At 47.7% G+C, this 14,016-nt stretch overlaps 1 protein-coding gene and 1 long non-coding RNA gene across 3 annotated transcripts in view; one reads left to right on the top strand and one right to left on the bottom strand.

Annotated features, from left to right (window-relative positions):
* The window catches only part of LOC135904273 (uncharacterized), a 111,373-nt gene that overhangs the window by 42,834 nt on the left and 54,523 nt on the right, over positions 1 to 14,016 (top strand). The window lies entirely within an intron of this gene.
* Positions 1 to 14,016, bottom strand: part of LOC135904271 (monocarboxylate transporter 9-like) — a 76,259-nt gene that overhangs the window by 61,760 nt on the left and 483 nt on the right. The window lies entirely within an intron of this gene.

Below are 14,016 nucleotides of genomic sequence, written 5' to 3'. Positions count from 1 at the left end.
GCCCCAGACGCGCTTGCTGCTTTCGCCGTCACCGCGTTGTTCAGTTGATTTCGGGCACAAGTTCGCCCATTAAACTCTTTTTACATCTAACCTCGACGCAGTGTTCCTTTCTGTCTGCCTGCGTGCCAGGTAGCTCACCGTGACCTACGTGACATTTTGGTGGAGGTGCTTATGCCCCGGACACCCCCTCAAAGCCGTGACACCAGCCCAAGTGCATCTGGAGCTGGCGACGCGGAAGACAGCTCCAGAGAAGACAAGAAGGAAGAAACCCGGAGCAGCCGCCGACTTCAAGGACTGCCGGCTGAATTGGGACCACTACCTGCCCCTGGTCGCCGTGTGAACCACCGCTCGACGTCACCAATGTAAGCCGCCACTACACCTGCGCCGCTCGTCGTCCAGCAGCCGCGAGTACCTCCGCTTTTTAGCGGCTCTACTTGTGAAGATGTACAAGATTGGCTGGAACGTTACGAACGAGTTGCAACCTTCAACAAGCGGTCTGATGAAGACAAACTTCGGAACGTCTTCTTCTCTCTCGAAGACTCTGCTAGAACCTGGTACGAGAACCAGGAGCTGTCCCTGACAACGTGGGAGGCTTTCAAGAGGCACTTATCTGCAACTTTCGCAAGTATTCTGCGCAAAGAACGAGCTGAGGCCTTGCTTCAAACTCGCCAGCAGCATACAAACGAGTCCGTAACCGTCTTTGCGGAAGAAATGCAAAAGCTCTTCCGCCACGCGGATGCCAACATGACTGAAGACAAGAAGCTTCAGTACCTTATGAGGGCCGTCAAGGAGCAACTTTTCGTTGCTCTCATTCGCAACCCGCCGAGGACCGTCGCCGAATGGATTAGCGAAGCGGCCACTATTGAGAAGACGCTCGAGCTGCGCGCAAAGCAATACGACCGCAACTTACGCACTCCTCCGTCAGACTGCGACGACTCCCGAAGTACCTCCGCAGTGGCCCTTCGAGATACCATCCGTGCCATCGTGCGCGACGAGCTGCGCAAGTTGCTACCGGGTCCGCAACCACAAATATCCTCGCTCGCCGACGTTGTAAGGGACGAGGTACAACAAGCGCTGGGCACACTCGATCCTGCCGAAACGGCGCCAACCATATCGCCACCTTGCCAGGAGCCACGCGTTTCAACTTACGCCGCCGCTCTGCAAAGCCAAGTGAGGCCGACCAGCTGGCGACGGGATACGTACGCGCCACCTCAACGCAGCCAAGCCTACCCGCCACCGCCGCGTCCGCAGCAAGCCGTCCGCTCAAACACGTTTCGGCAAACCACCACGAGGAAGACTGACATCTGGAGAACCCCAGATCGACGACCGCTTTGTTTTCACTGTGGTGAAGCCGGCCACCTCCTTCGAGAATGCCCCTACCGTCAGATGGGCCTCCGCGGGTACAACATCGACGCCCCACGACCTCTTCCTGGCCAACGGCCTCGAGAAATTGAAGCCTATCTTCGAGCGACCGAAGATACCGCCCCACGTCGTTTCAGGTCCCCGTCACCCTACCCACGCCGTTCGTCTTCGCCGTACCCAGGGCACGCGAGGGAGAGGTCACTGAGCCCTCGTAGGGGAAACTAAAGCCAGCGACGTCAGGAGGTGACGCCGCTCTCGAGCGAAGACCGAAAAACCCTCCTACAACCACGACGCATTCCGCCGCCTCGACGCATTCCGACGCCTCGTTGCATTCCGACAACAAGACGCGACCCGACGCACCGACGCCACAAAACACGAAGCCGCAACCCGACACCACAAATTCGATGACGCGGCTGAAGGCCACAACAGCACCTTGCCACGAGGCTTCCACCCGACGCAGCCGCGACCGTGCGAAGCGACAGACCGCACAGTCGGTGACCGATCGACATCGAACGCGAACACCAAGTGCCGACTTACAAGTTACCCTAGATGGACATTCAGTGGTTGCACTCGTCGACACCGGGGCTGACTACTCCGTCGTTAGTGGACGATTTTTGTCACAACTCAAGAAAGTCAAAACCGCATGGGAAGGTCCTCAAATACGCACAGCAGGAGGCCACCTCATAACCCCGACGGGACGATGCACTGCGCGAGTGGCTGTTCACGGTCACACCTACCCTGTGAACTTCATCATCCTACAGCACTGCTCTCGCGACGTAATCCTCGGGATGGACTTCCTGAACGAAAACGGTGCGGTGATCGACCTGCAGACGAAAACCATAACACTGACGACAAAACGGTCAGAAAGAATGCAAAGCAATCATCATCGCGCCGCGTTCACCATCCTCTACGATCAAGTGAGCCTCCCGCCAAATGCTGGCGTCATCGCACTCGTCGAAACAGACGCGTCCTCAAGCGGCGATGCGATTGTCGAAGCGAACTTGCAGCTGCTTCTGGATCGCCAAATTTGCGTCGCTCGCGGTGTCGTCCACCTGCGTGAAGGCAGAGCGGCTGTGCTAATAACCAATTTCAGCACGGAACACAAGCACCTCAACAGGGGTACGACGGTCGCTTTCTTGGAAGAGTTCGCCGAAATAAGCGACGCATTAGCGCTCTCCGAGTCGTCCCATGAGGCGTCGTCGACGGTGGCTGACGAGGTGAACTTCGACATTAATGCCTCCCTGCCTCAACAAAAGCAAAAAAAGCTACGTCGCCTTCTTCTGCGATATTCCGAATGTTTTTCTAAGTCGTCGAGGATCTGGCAAGCGCACATAGCGAAGCATCGCATTATAACCGATGAATCGACTCGTCCCGTCCGCTGAAGTCCCTACCGCGTTTCAGCGCGAGAACGTGAAACAATCAAGACACAAGTTGAAGAAATGCTTCGCGACGACGTCATTCAGCCGTCCAAGAGCCCGTGGTCTTCACCGGTGGTGCTTGTAAGGAAGAAAGACGGTACCCTACGATTTTGCGTCGATTATAGGCGTCTCAACAGCGTCACAAAAAAGGACGTCTACCCGCTTCCGAGAATCGACGACACGTTAGATCGACTGTGCGGTGCCAAGTATTTTTCGTCGATGGACCTCCGCAGCGGCTACTGGCAGATTGAGATCGATGAAAGGGACCGTGAGAAGACTGCCTTCATCACGCCGGACGGTCTTTACGAATTTAAAGTCATGCCATTCGGACTATGCTCAGCGCCGGCGACATTTCAGCGTGTCATGGACACCGTGTTGTCTGGGCTGAAATGGCAGATATGCCTCGTATATCTCGATGACGTAGTCGTTTTCGCATCCACCTTCGACGAGCACCTTAATAGGCTGGAGACCGTGCTAGAGGCAATTAGGGTGTCGGGACTCACTCTGAAACCAGAGAAATGTCGTTTTGCCTACGAAGAGCTCTTGTTCCTCGGTCACGTAGTTAATCGCGAAGGCGTCCGTCCGGACCCCAAAAAGACGGCAGCCATCGAAAGTTTCCCGATACCTAGTGACAAGAATGCTGTCCGTAGATTTTTGGGGTTCTGTGCGTATTACAGACGTTTTGTCCGAGATTTCTCTCGAATTGCAGAGCCTCTCACTCGCCTTACGAAAGCCGACGCGCAGTTCACATGGAAGAAGCCCCAAGAAGATGCTTTTCGCGAACTTCAACGACGCTTGCAGTCACCGCCCGTACTCGGCCATTTCGACGAGAGCGCTGACACCGAGATCCACACGGATGCAAGCGGCATAGGACTCGGTGCTGTGTTGATTCAAAAGAAGAACGGCCTGGAGCGAGCCATCGCCTACGCGAGCAGATCACTGTCGAAAGCCGAATTGAACTATTCGACTACCGAAAAGGAATGCCTCGCTGTCATCTGGGCGGTCACAAAATTTCGGCCGTACCTTCACGGGAAGCACTTCAAGGTCGTCAGTGACCACCACGCTCTGTGCTGGCTCGCTAACCTGAAGGACCCGTCAGGTCGCCTCGCTCGTTGGAGCCTGCGACTACAGGAGTTCGACGTCACCGTCGTGTATAAGTCAGGCCGAAAGCACACAGACGCCGACTGCCTTTCGAGAGCCCCTGTTGAATCCGCCCCGACCTCTGACGATGACGACGATGCCTTCCTTGGGCCCATAAGCTCTAACACCTTCGCACAAGATCAACGTGCCGATCCTGATCTACGCTGTGTGGTTCAATATCTCGAAGGGAAGACCGATTCAGTGCCAAAGGCATTCAGACGCGCGCTTTCATCGCTATGCCTGCGCGACAATGTGCTTGTGAAAAAGAACTTCACGCCGTACAAAGCGGCATATCTTCTCGTCGTGCCAGTCAAGCTAAGGCAAGAGATTTTAGAAGCGTCTCACGATGAGCCGACAGCGGGGCATCTGGGATTCACTCGAACTCTCAGAAGATTTCAAGAAAAATACTACTGGCCGGCCCTGAACGCAGGCGTCGCACGCTACGTGAAAACCTGCCGAGATTGCCAACGTCGGAAAACACCGCCTACAAGGCCAGCCGGCCTCCTGCAACCAATCGAGCCGCCATGGAAACCATTCCAGCAGATAGGCATGGATCTGCTTGGCCCATTCCCGACGTCTACTTGCGGGAACAGGTGGATAGTGGTAGCAACGGACTATCTGACGCGCTATGCCGAGACAGCGGCGTTAGCATCGGGAAATGCAATCGAGGTCGGCAGATTCTTCTTAAAGAACATCGTTCTCCGTCATGGTGCACCCGAGGTCCTTATTACAGACAGAGGTACGTCATTCACAGCTGAACTTACGCAACAGATTCTGCACTTGAGCCACACGAGCCATCGGCGCACTACAGCGTACCACCCGCAGACAAATGGCCTTACGGAGCGTTTAAATAAAACACTCGCCGACATGCTCGCCATGTATGTCGACGCCGGGCACAAGACTTGGGACGAAATCCTTCCGTACGTGACGTTTGCCTACAACACCGCGCCACAGGAGACAACGCAGATGACGCCATTCGAGCTTGTCTTCGGTCGCCAAGTCGCCACGATGCTCGATGCGATGTTGCCTCACGTTGAAGACGACAGCATCCATGCAGACGTTGCCGGCTTCCTTCAACGTGCCGAGGAAGCTCGTCAGCTAGCCCGAATGTGTATTAAAGAGCAGCAAAACGTCGACGCCCGACTCTACAACCTACGACGACGAGACCAAGAGTACGCACTTGGTGACCGCGTTATGGTGTGGACACCGATTCGTCGCCGCGGCCTTAGTGAGAAGCTCCTGCGCCGTTACTTCGGGCCCTACAAGATAACTCGACGACTTGGACCGCTGGTGTACGAGGTTGTGCCCGATGGAGTGACGCAGTCACAGCGACGTCGCGCACGACCTGAAATGGTGCATGTCGCGCGCCTCAAGAAGTTTTTTGAACGTTAGCGGACTAACAGACATTCTTTTTTTTCCGTTATCCTTGGTTGATTGCATGCTTACAGGTTTCTTGTTTTCTTTAGCATCGGGGCGATGCTTTCTCACGGGGGGGTAATGCCACGTGCGTTTATTTCAGCTTCTAGCGACGCGAGGTACGCAGCTCGCGTCGCTGCGACGCGACCGGCGTCGCTGCGCCGCAGGCGGCGTCGCTTGACGCGTTTCGATCATGCACGCAAAACGTATAAATGCGGGACCACCGCCTGCGCTGGCTCAGTCCGACGAACGCCCCAGACGCGCTTGCTGCTTTCGCCGTCACCGCGTTGTTCAGTTGATTTCGGGCACAAGTTCGCCCATTAAACTCTTTTTACATCTAACCTCGACGCAGTGTTCCTTTCTGTCTGCCTGCGTGCCAGGTAGCTCACCGTGACCTACGTGACAATATCATGTCCACCAATCAGCGACCCATAACGCGGTGAAAGCCTTATCGTGCTTTATTTAAACGAGTGGCTTCTGCGAGCTCCTTTGAATGCATGGTGTTGTGCCTGTACGTGCACAATTCACCGACTTTTCTTTTCTTTCTATTTCCATGTCCCCCTTCCCCATGGTAAAGCAACCAAACGAACTGTTTTCTGGATTTAATGCCTCTCGAAACTGCCTCGGAAGCAACTACACAACATATTTTCATGGCGTATATGTTGTAAATTGCACGCAGAATGGAAGGAAATATTGTAATAACGTTCTTGCCTTCAGCTTTCGAGAAAATCAGCACTCATGTGATCTAGGTCGCCGATAACAACAAGCACGCATGAATTTTGTTTCGAATAACATGGGTTTACGTGAATATCCCAGAAGAATCATTAACATGAGGATGCACCAACTTTATATCTACCTCAGTGGATAGATAGACACTTTTTATCTTACGAAGATGAACAAGAGGAGGCGCCTGCTTTGACCACGCAAACGAAAGGAGCTGCTTCTGACTTTTAAGAGTGGCATTGAAAACAAAAGTTTTTCGCCTTCGTAGCGTACCATTCATTGACACGAACCGACTTCAAAAGCGACTATCGCGCATAAGATCTTCTAGCAACACGTTTTAGACGGTCTTTAGACTCTTGTTACTAGAGACTTAGACTCTTGTTACTTGTTACTGTTCAATGGTTCCAACGGTCTTTAGGCTTCCTAATAACTCCCTTGTAACAGCCTAGAAATAATTGGCCACCAGCGTTGATTCGAAGCACGTTCTTAGACTGTCTGTCAACTTTCTATAGCTGTCTAGAAACATTTTCTTTAGACCTCCTATTAACGTTCAATAAATTGTAACATGCTTACAAATTATCTGTAAGCCTTCTATTAAAACTTTACTGTCGCTTTCTTTAGGCACTCTAGTAACATTGTGCCAATAACTGACTACCTAAATTGAATAGAAGCATGTTTGTAGGCTCTGTCAACATCTTACCTCCCTTCAACAAACATCTTCTAGGTCTCATTATGATTTTGACAGTTATTTGAAACTTTCTACCAACATTCGGTCACAGCTTCTGAATAAAAACATGTTCAATGTTGCTTATAAATTTATACTAACCTGCAAATTTATAGGTTTAAATCACGCGGTATATCAGCATACGACCCTATATTGCTCAGAGCCGCAACTATTCATTTCGCTTGTGGGGCGTCACTGACGTCGGGGTCACATTTTCTAAATGTTTATGCGATCTTACTGGAGTATTGATAAAAAAATATAACGCCCCCGAGAACTAAAGCCCCTCTTTACGCCCACTCGTAGCACCCCTCTACCTTGCGAGGGTTGAACGAAATCAATACCTTCCTTCTCGGGGACAGGTGCAACGGGCTTTTGTGTGCGCATACGTTCTTGGGGTACCGAACTTAGAGAGAGGAGTGTACTCTACGGCCGACTTTGAAAAGGAACATGACAAAACAGCCGGCTTAATTATGTTATGCAGTTAGGGGCTGCATCACTTTATTTTTCGAGACGATTATTCTTCTGAAAATCGACATTTCCTGGAAACGCAATGAAAATTCAAAAAGATGTTCTATAGGATAAATTATACGGTTATTTTATTTTGCACAAGAAGACCTTTTACCACTCGTCGCTTTCAAAGATAAAATTTTCCTTCATGAAGCCCAGCGCAAGACAACGCTCTTGCCAAGTACTAGTACTTTTATAGTTAAATAAATGTCCAAAGCGTGGCGGCTATGATGTTACCGTTCTTCCAGTGCCCAAAGCACGGTAAAAGCATGGCCTTTGATATCGTGGCTCTTGGTACTGCGGAATGCCGTAAATACAACGAACGTAATGCAACCGCAAAACCTTATCGGACCTCAGAACTTTGTCACCGTGTTATGAAGCGTAAGCACTCAATATTATGAGTGCATAATTATCACTTTGGGACCTGTTTTCTCGCAGCAAGCAACAATTGCCCCAAAGCATTTACAGGTCGTCCGGTCCACGCCTTTGTCTTACGTCCTGTCTGAAGTCGCGGTTCCTTTCCGCTTTTAAGCAGATCCGTTTACATTGATGGTTACTTTGAGTTATTTATTTTTTTTTTTGCAGAAAGCTGACACTTGCAATGACCTAAGCTATTTTTCTTTGGTCTTCGACCTTTGGACAGGTCACTGAGCTGCAGCTGTATTTTGCAGCCTTTTATATGTTTAAGAGGCAGTGTTCCTGCACCGTATTAGTCTGAGTTTTGACTCTTTTTCTTCTTCTTAATGGAGACAGTGACGATACTGCGCTGTTATATTCCAGCTTAGGGGCGTATTATTTATGTCACGGATTCCACGCACCTGATTATTTTTTCACAAATTTAGTTGGAGGACTTGCAATAGCAACCCAAGGTAAGGGGCCATTTACGCTCGCGGCGCACGCTGGAGTGCCCGCCCGCCTCACACTCGTGGTCGGGCAAAACATGCGCATATCGCGCATTGGTGCACAAATTTGTGTTTACGCTATGCGTGCAAATGCAGTGTAAACCGAAATTTGCACACCAGTGCGCATCGTATGCGTTGTAACACGACTGCGCGGGTGAGGCAGGTTTGGGAGTGCGGCTCGAGCGTAAATCGGCTCTAAGGACGGTATGGAGATGTGTAACTAGAAAATCGAGTACGTGGCCTGCATAGTACTTAATCATCACACCATTCCGTTTGTGTAGCGCAAGTTAATTTTCTTTAACTGCGCTGACGTCACCGCAGGCTCAGCTATAGTCCAGTCGAACCTTTAAAAAATGGTGTTCTAATAACAGTTTGGTAACATATTTCTTGAAACGTTTTAGTAGCACTCCGCAGCAATTGCTGACCCACTTGGACTTGACACATGTTTATACATGCAAATAAAGTATAAAGTAAATTTGGAACAGCCATGGAGTGTGTTTCGAAGCAGCTCTAAGAGGTTTGGCAAGTAGTACGTTCGTAAAATTCCTTAGCACTCGGTCAACAGTAGCAGATAATTATTTAGGGACATTATCTCAGGACATTATTTAGGAGCATTACCTCCGTGTTTCCAAGAAACGGCCATAGAAACCTTTATCAATCTGTAATTGCATGTCACTGAAAATGTGGTTTAGGCAAAATATGATAGTGCCTAGTAACATTATATTGCAACTGTGGCTTTAGAAAAAATCTATAAAACGTGGCTATTTGCTTTTCACTAAAAATCGGTTTAAGAAGGAAGTAGCTTCAATGCTAAATAAGGTTGTAGTGAAAAATCTTTATAAAAACGTCACATCAAATAAAAAAGACGTGCTATATAGAAGCAGTCCATTTAAAAAAAATTAACTTCAATTTCTGAAGAACTTCTATTAAACATGTGCATTTTAAAAATGTAGGTTCAATTTATAGACGCTCTATAAAAATTGCCTCTTTAAAAATAACTTCAATTAACGTTCTTTAAAAAAAGATAACCAGGCTGTTTTTTGATACCGTATAAATTATGGCTAGTAGATTGTAAAACAGGATGTCACTAAAGTCACACTGAAGTTGTTGGAGATTAGAAAGACTGCTAATAGGCATTTTTGCAACCGCATGTCGCTTAACTGTTTTCAGACCTCACGTGTAGATGGTTAGTCACAGGTGGAACGCTAGCTTCTATTTTCGTTCTTTTCTTAGCCTGATTGGTTGAATTGAAATATTGTTGAAAGGCGACAGCGAATAAAGTCAATGGGAAGTCATTGCTCCAGATCATGACTGTATCGTGATTTAGCTGCGATCGAAAGCGTAGGGTGCAGAACTTTTACACACCACATAGATATTTTACACGGCATTTTCCTTCCTTCTGAACTCACACTGAATGTACCAATGTCCTTGGCACCACTGGTCTAAGCAGAGGCGATTACTTCTGAATCCGTGATGAACGTATAATTTTATTTGAAGTTTACCAACCTGTCTACTGACCGGGGTAATTGGAGAAGTATGGGAGAGGCCTTTGTTCTGCAGTGGGCGTTACCATGCTGCTGCTGCTGATGATTATAATGATGAAGATGAGGATGATGATGATGAAACTGTCTACACTTCTCCTTCTCCACCTTTATACTAGCTACGTGCACATTTTCAAACTCAACGCACACTCTGATGTCATGTCGTTCACCTAACTTCTTTCTCCCCATTCGATGGCCTTTGAGGCCTATTTCATCGCTTGTCTGCAGCCGCTTTCTTACCTCTTTTTCGGCGGCGTATTCGGCCAGCTACCAACAGGACAATCTGGGGGATTGGCCTAGGATGCTCATATAACAAGTGACACATGCCGAGTTACACTCACCTAGTGTCTCAAGTTGTTTATATCCGACATATGCCCTGTGACCCAAGTTACCATTCTATTCGGGCATACACCGAACGACACCTGCCCAGTGGCACACTTCGTGTGGCCCAATTGGCATATTGGTAAGACAGCAGCCCTCGAAATCGGGGCAAGAAGGGCTATTAAGCTTCGCTTTAAGGTGCAAGTGGGTTTTAGGAAAAACGTTTTCATTCTTCGAGATACGGCGCTGAAACGTTGTACATGCACTTAGCGAGCTGGTGTGAATTTTGAATATTCAGTCTGTATTTGTTTGTCTGCTCAGGTTCTAACCGCATAAGAGCCTCTTTTCATTAAATTTTCCGAAGATTCGCAAAATATTTGCTCCGTAGATGTCGCTAAACAAGGTATAAACGGCTTCTGCGTGATTTAGGGAATGTCGCAAGATCAAACTTATTGCTCTATCTTACGTAGAACACGAGTTGAAAGACATTAAATTTAAGCACTATGAAAACACTCTTTCAAGTTCCTATTTGAAAACTTAGGAGCTCGTGTTCAAGGTATGGCAGAGCAATAAGGTTGGTCTTAGGGCATTCCTTTAATCATACAGAAGTCATTGATACCCTCTTTAGCGAAACATGAGCTTCAGATATTTTACAAGTATTTGGAGAAAATTATTCAAGGACACTTGCATAAAGCTAGAACCAAAGAAGATAAACAAACATGGTCGTTATATTTGGAATATAGACATAACATTACATATATGTATAGGCTTTTAGCACCACACCTCAAAGAATAAATTTTTAAACTTTCGGTCAACGACCTACATATCTCCCCTAAAAAATCACAGGCCTTGTGCGAGAAAGTGCAAAAGTCGTCGGAGTGGAACACGCGACATTCAGTGCCCAGTGTTAATACACCCGAAGGCTCCGGTGAGAAATCGCAGGCGTCTCTTGACCTCGTAAATTGCTTGGTAAACAGCTGCAAGCAAAGCATTTGGCAAAACTCTAAACTGCGCGAAGACAAGACGCGAACAGCACATGTGCACGCACAAATCTCAGTGCGCGCGTCTATTTTTCTGTTCACGTCTTGTATTCCTTGCGCGGTTTAAAGTTTGGCTTAATATATGAACTGACTTGCCCTGCAACATACCTGACTAAAGAAAGCGTCTCTGACATGTAGCATTTAGGAGCTATGAAAATGCTACCGCAAGCATTTCTGTTGCTATGATGAAGAATCCACTGATGCAGTTATTTTGTAAACGCGTCACCCAACACACTTTATGAATGAAGACGTTATAAAAAATTTTGAGTATAGGACTTTACGTGCCAAAACCATTTTTTCATAGTGTGGCACGCCGTAGTGGAGGACTTCGAAACGTGCACCTAAATCTAAGTACACGGGTTTTCTGGCATTTCAGCCTCATCGAAATGCGGCCGCCGCGTCCGGGATTCGATCCCGGGACCTTGTGCTGAGCAGCCCAACACCCTAGCCCTCTGTGAAACCACGGCGGGTATATAAAGGGGCACCATGGAGTATCTTCCTGTGGCCACTTTCGTTATAAAGATGGAAGAAACGTTGTACGTAAGGAACGTGTATCTCTCGTTTACTCGTGACCGACATGAATATAGGTTCCTCTACAAGTTGCTGGAAAAATGTTCGTTTAAATATACTCAGACCTACATATTCTGGTCATTAAGGTTGTGCGGGGATCCTCGTGGGAGAAAGCAGGCTTGAGAAGAGTCTAGGTGTAGGAAAGTCTGAATGAAATGACCCCAAATTCACATAAAACGAAAACAAACATAAACGACAACGTGCGCGACCACTACGGCCGTTATAAGTATGCACGAACGCATGGAGGAGGTCACCTTTAGAAAATACGAGTAGTTATCAGTCCTTCAGTAAACTTGTGTCGTCTTAGGCAGCCTGCTCATTCTCTGCCTGTATCAAGACCAAGCTGTTAACTAATGAGCAATCTCAGCCCATATGGATTCCTTGAAAACGATGCTTGGTGCTGCTGTATTGTTGTTAACTTCTGTCGTATAAGAGCAGTACGTGTAAGAGCAGTACTTAAACAACATGTATAGAGCAGTACGCTCTTATACATGTTGTTTCTGTCTGATAATTACTGTAAATTTCATTGTGTTCCCTGTATGATTTCACTTTCTTTTCACCTTTATCATTTACAATCTTCTTAGTTGACTGGGCCCCCCTGCCGCTGCCTTGTGCAGGGCTGTGTAAACTATGTAAACAACACTTTTAACTATGTTATGTAAACAACACTTTTGTTGCCCGGCACCCTTCGCAGACATTTTAATTTTACGTTTCTATAAAAATGTGATCATTAAACATTCGATTCGATAATCGAAGGCAGTTTTTCTTGAATATTCGTACTCAACTTGATTCGAGACTATCGCTATTCGAACGCCGCTGCTGAGAATTGAAATACTCGCCATGGTTGCTTGGTGGCTTTGGCGTTGCGCTGCTAAGCACGATGTCGTGGCGTCAAATCCCGGCCACAGCTGCCGCATTTCGATGGGGCCGAAATGCAAGAACAACCGTTAACTTAGATTTAGGTGCGCGTTAAAGAACCCCTTCCCTTCCCTTCCAAGGGAAGGGAAGCGTAGCAGAGGGCGGCAGAAAGTTAGGTCGGCGGATGAGATTAAGAAGTTTGCAGGCACGGCATGGCCACAATTAGTACATTACCGGGGTTGTTGGAGAAGCATGGGAGAGGCATTTGCCCTGCAGTGGGCGTAACCAGGCTGATGATGATGATGATGATTATAAAGAACCCCAGGCAGTCAAAATTAATCTGGGGTCACCCACTGCGGCGCGCCTCATATTCAGATCGTGGTTTGGTACATCAAAAACATAATTTATTTTAAATTTGAAAGAAAACCCGTCTCTTCAGTAATGTGCAAAGTCTGTCAACTACGCATCATAGGTAAGCTCGTAGCCGCATTCAGTTCTTCATGTACCCCAGGAAAGATAACGTATAATTGCTGTGCTACACTTGCAAACACTCATAATTACCTTGCACTGTTCACAAAACCGCACTCATCACATTCCTCATCCCTCTGCAAATAGAATGTCGACGCCATGTTTAGTCGTTCCACGATGCAGAGCAAAAAAATTACAAGCTTCGCATAATGACTCTCAGTGGGAAGAAAACGATCATTTTATAACAATTCGCAAAGAAACAGCTTACAGAATTGAAAGGATTGTTGCATGTTTACCCATAGCATAGGACGGAAACCCCTGGTATCACTCCTGACGCTCATTCAACGACAATCAGCAGATGGCAGTGACCGATGAATTGGCCGGCTACTGCGGCATTACATGGCAGAATAAACGAAGTTCGGGCAAAGACGGGAAAGAAATGCCATTTCACTTACGTATCGCCGCAACGATTACCGGAAACTAGTGATTGGAAGAAGGAAGAAACGAGCTTGAAGTAAACAACGTACGCACAAACCAGGCGACCAAGAAGGAAGGGATGGGGTACTATCGAACTTAAGATACGGCCTTTTCGGTAACGAACGGAACTTGCATCACCATGGCTACATTAGTTTGAGCATGGGAAGATAGAAAACTTTAGAAATGGGAACAGGACGACAAGTCTGTCAGATGTGTAGCTGGTTTAGGTGAAGAGATAGATGATTCAATGCCTTCAGCGAAAAAAAAAACAATATGAAAGAAGCTCCATAATCGGGGCGCAGCTACATGCGAACGCTACACCTATAAGACACAATAGTCAGTCTCTAGAACTAGGATTGCCAATCGCTCTGTTCCTTCCGCATCCGTTCATATTAAATGCCTCTGGCACGTGTAAAAGCTGTTATTTTTCGGGTCTATCTGAAGTCCCGAAACTCCTTCTAGACTGCAAACCTAGGAGTCTGATTTCAAATCAGGCTTAATCGTAAGCGTAAATTATATTTGAATTTAGCGTTAATTAAACACACCTGC

This window comes from Dermacentor albipictus, chromosome 2, assembly GCF_038994185.2.
Source record: "Dermacentor albipictus isolate Rhodes 1998 colony chromosome 2, USDA_Dalb.pri_finalv2, whole genome shotgun sequence".
In the NCBI taxonomy this organism is placed as follows: domain Eukaryota; kingdom Metazoa; phylum Arthropoda; class Arachnida; order Ixodida; family Ixodidae; genus Dermacentor; species Dermacentor albipictus.
The sequence above is the reverse complement of the archived record's forward strand: the minus strand, read 5'-3'. Positions and strand labels throughout refer to the sequence as shown.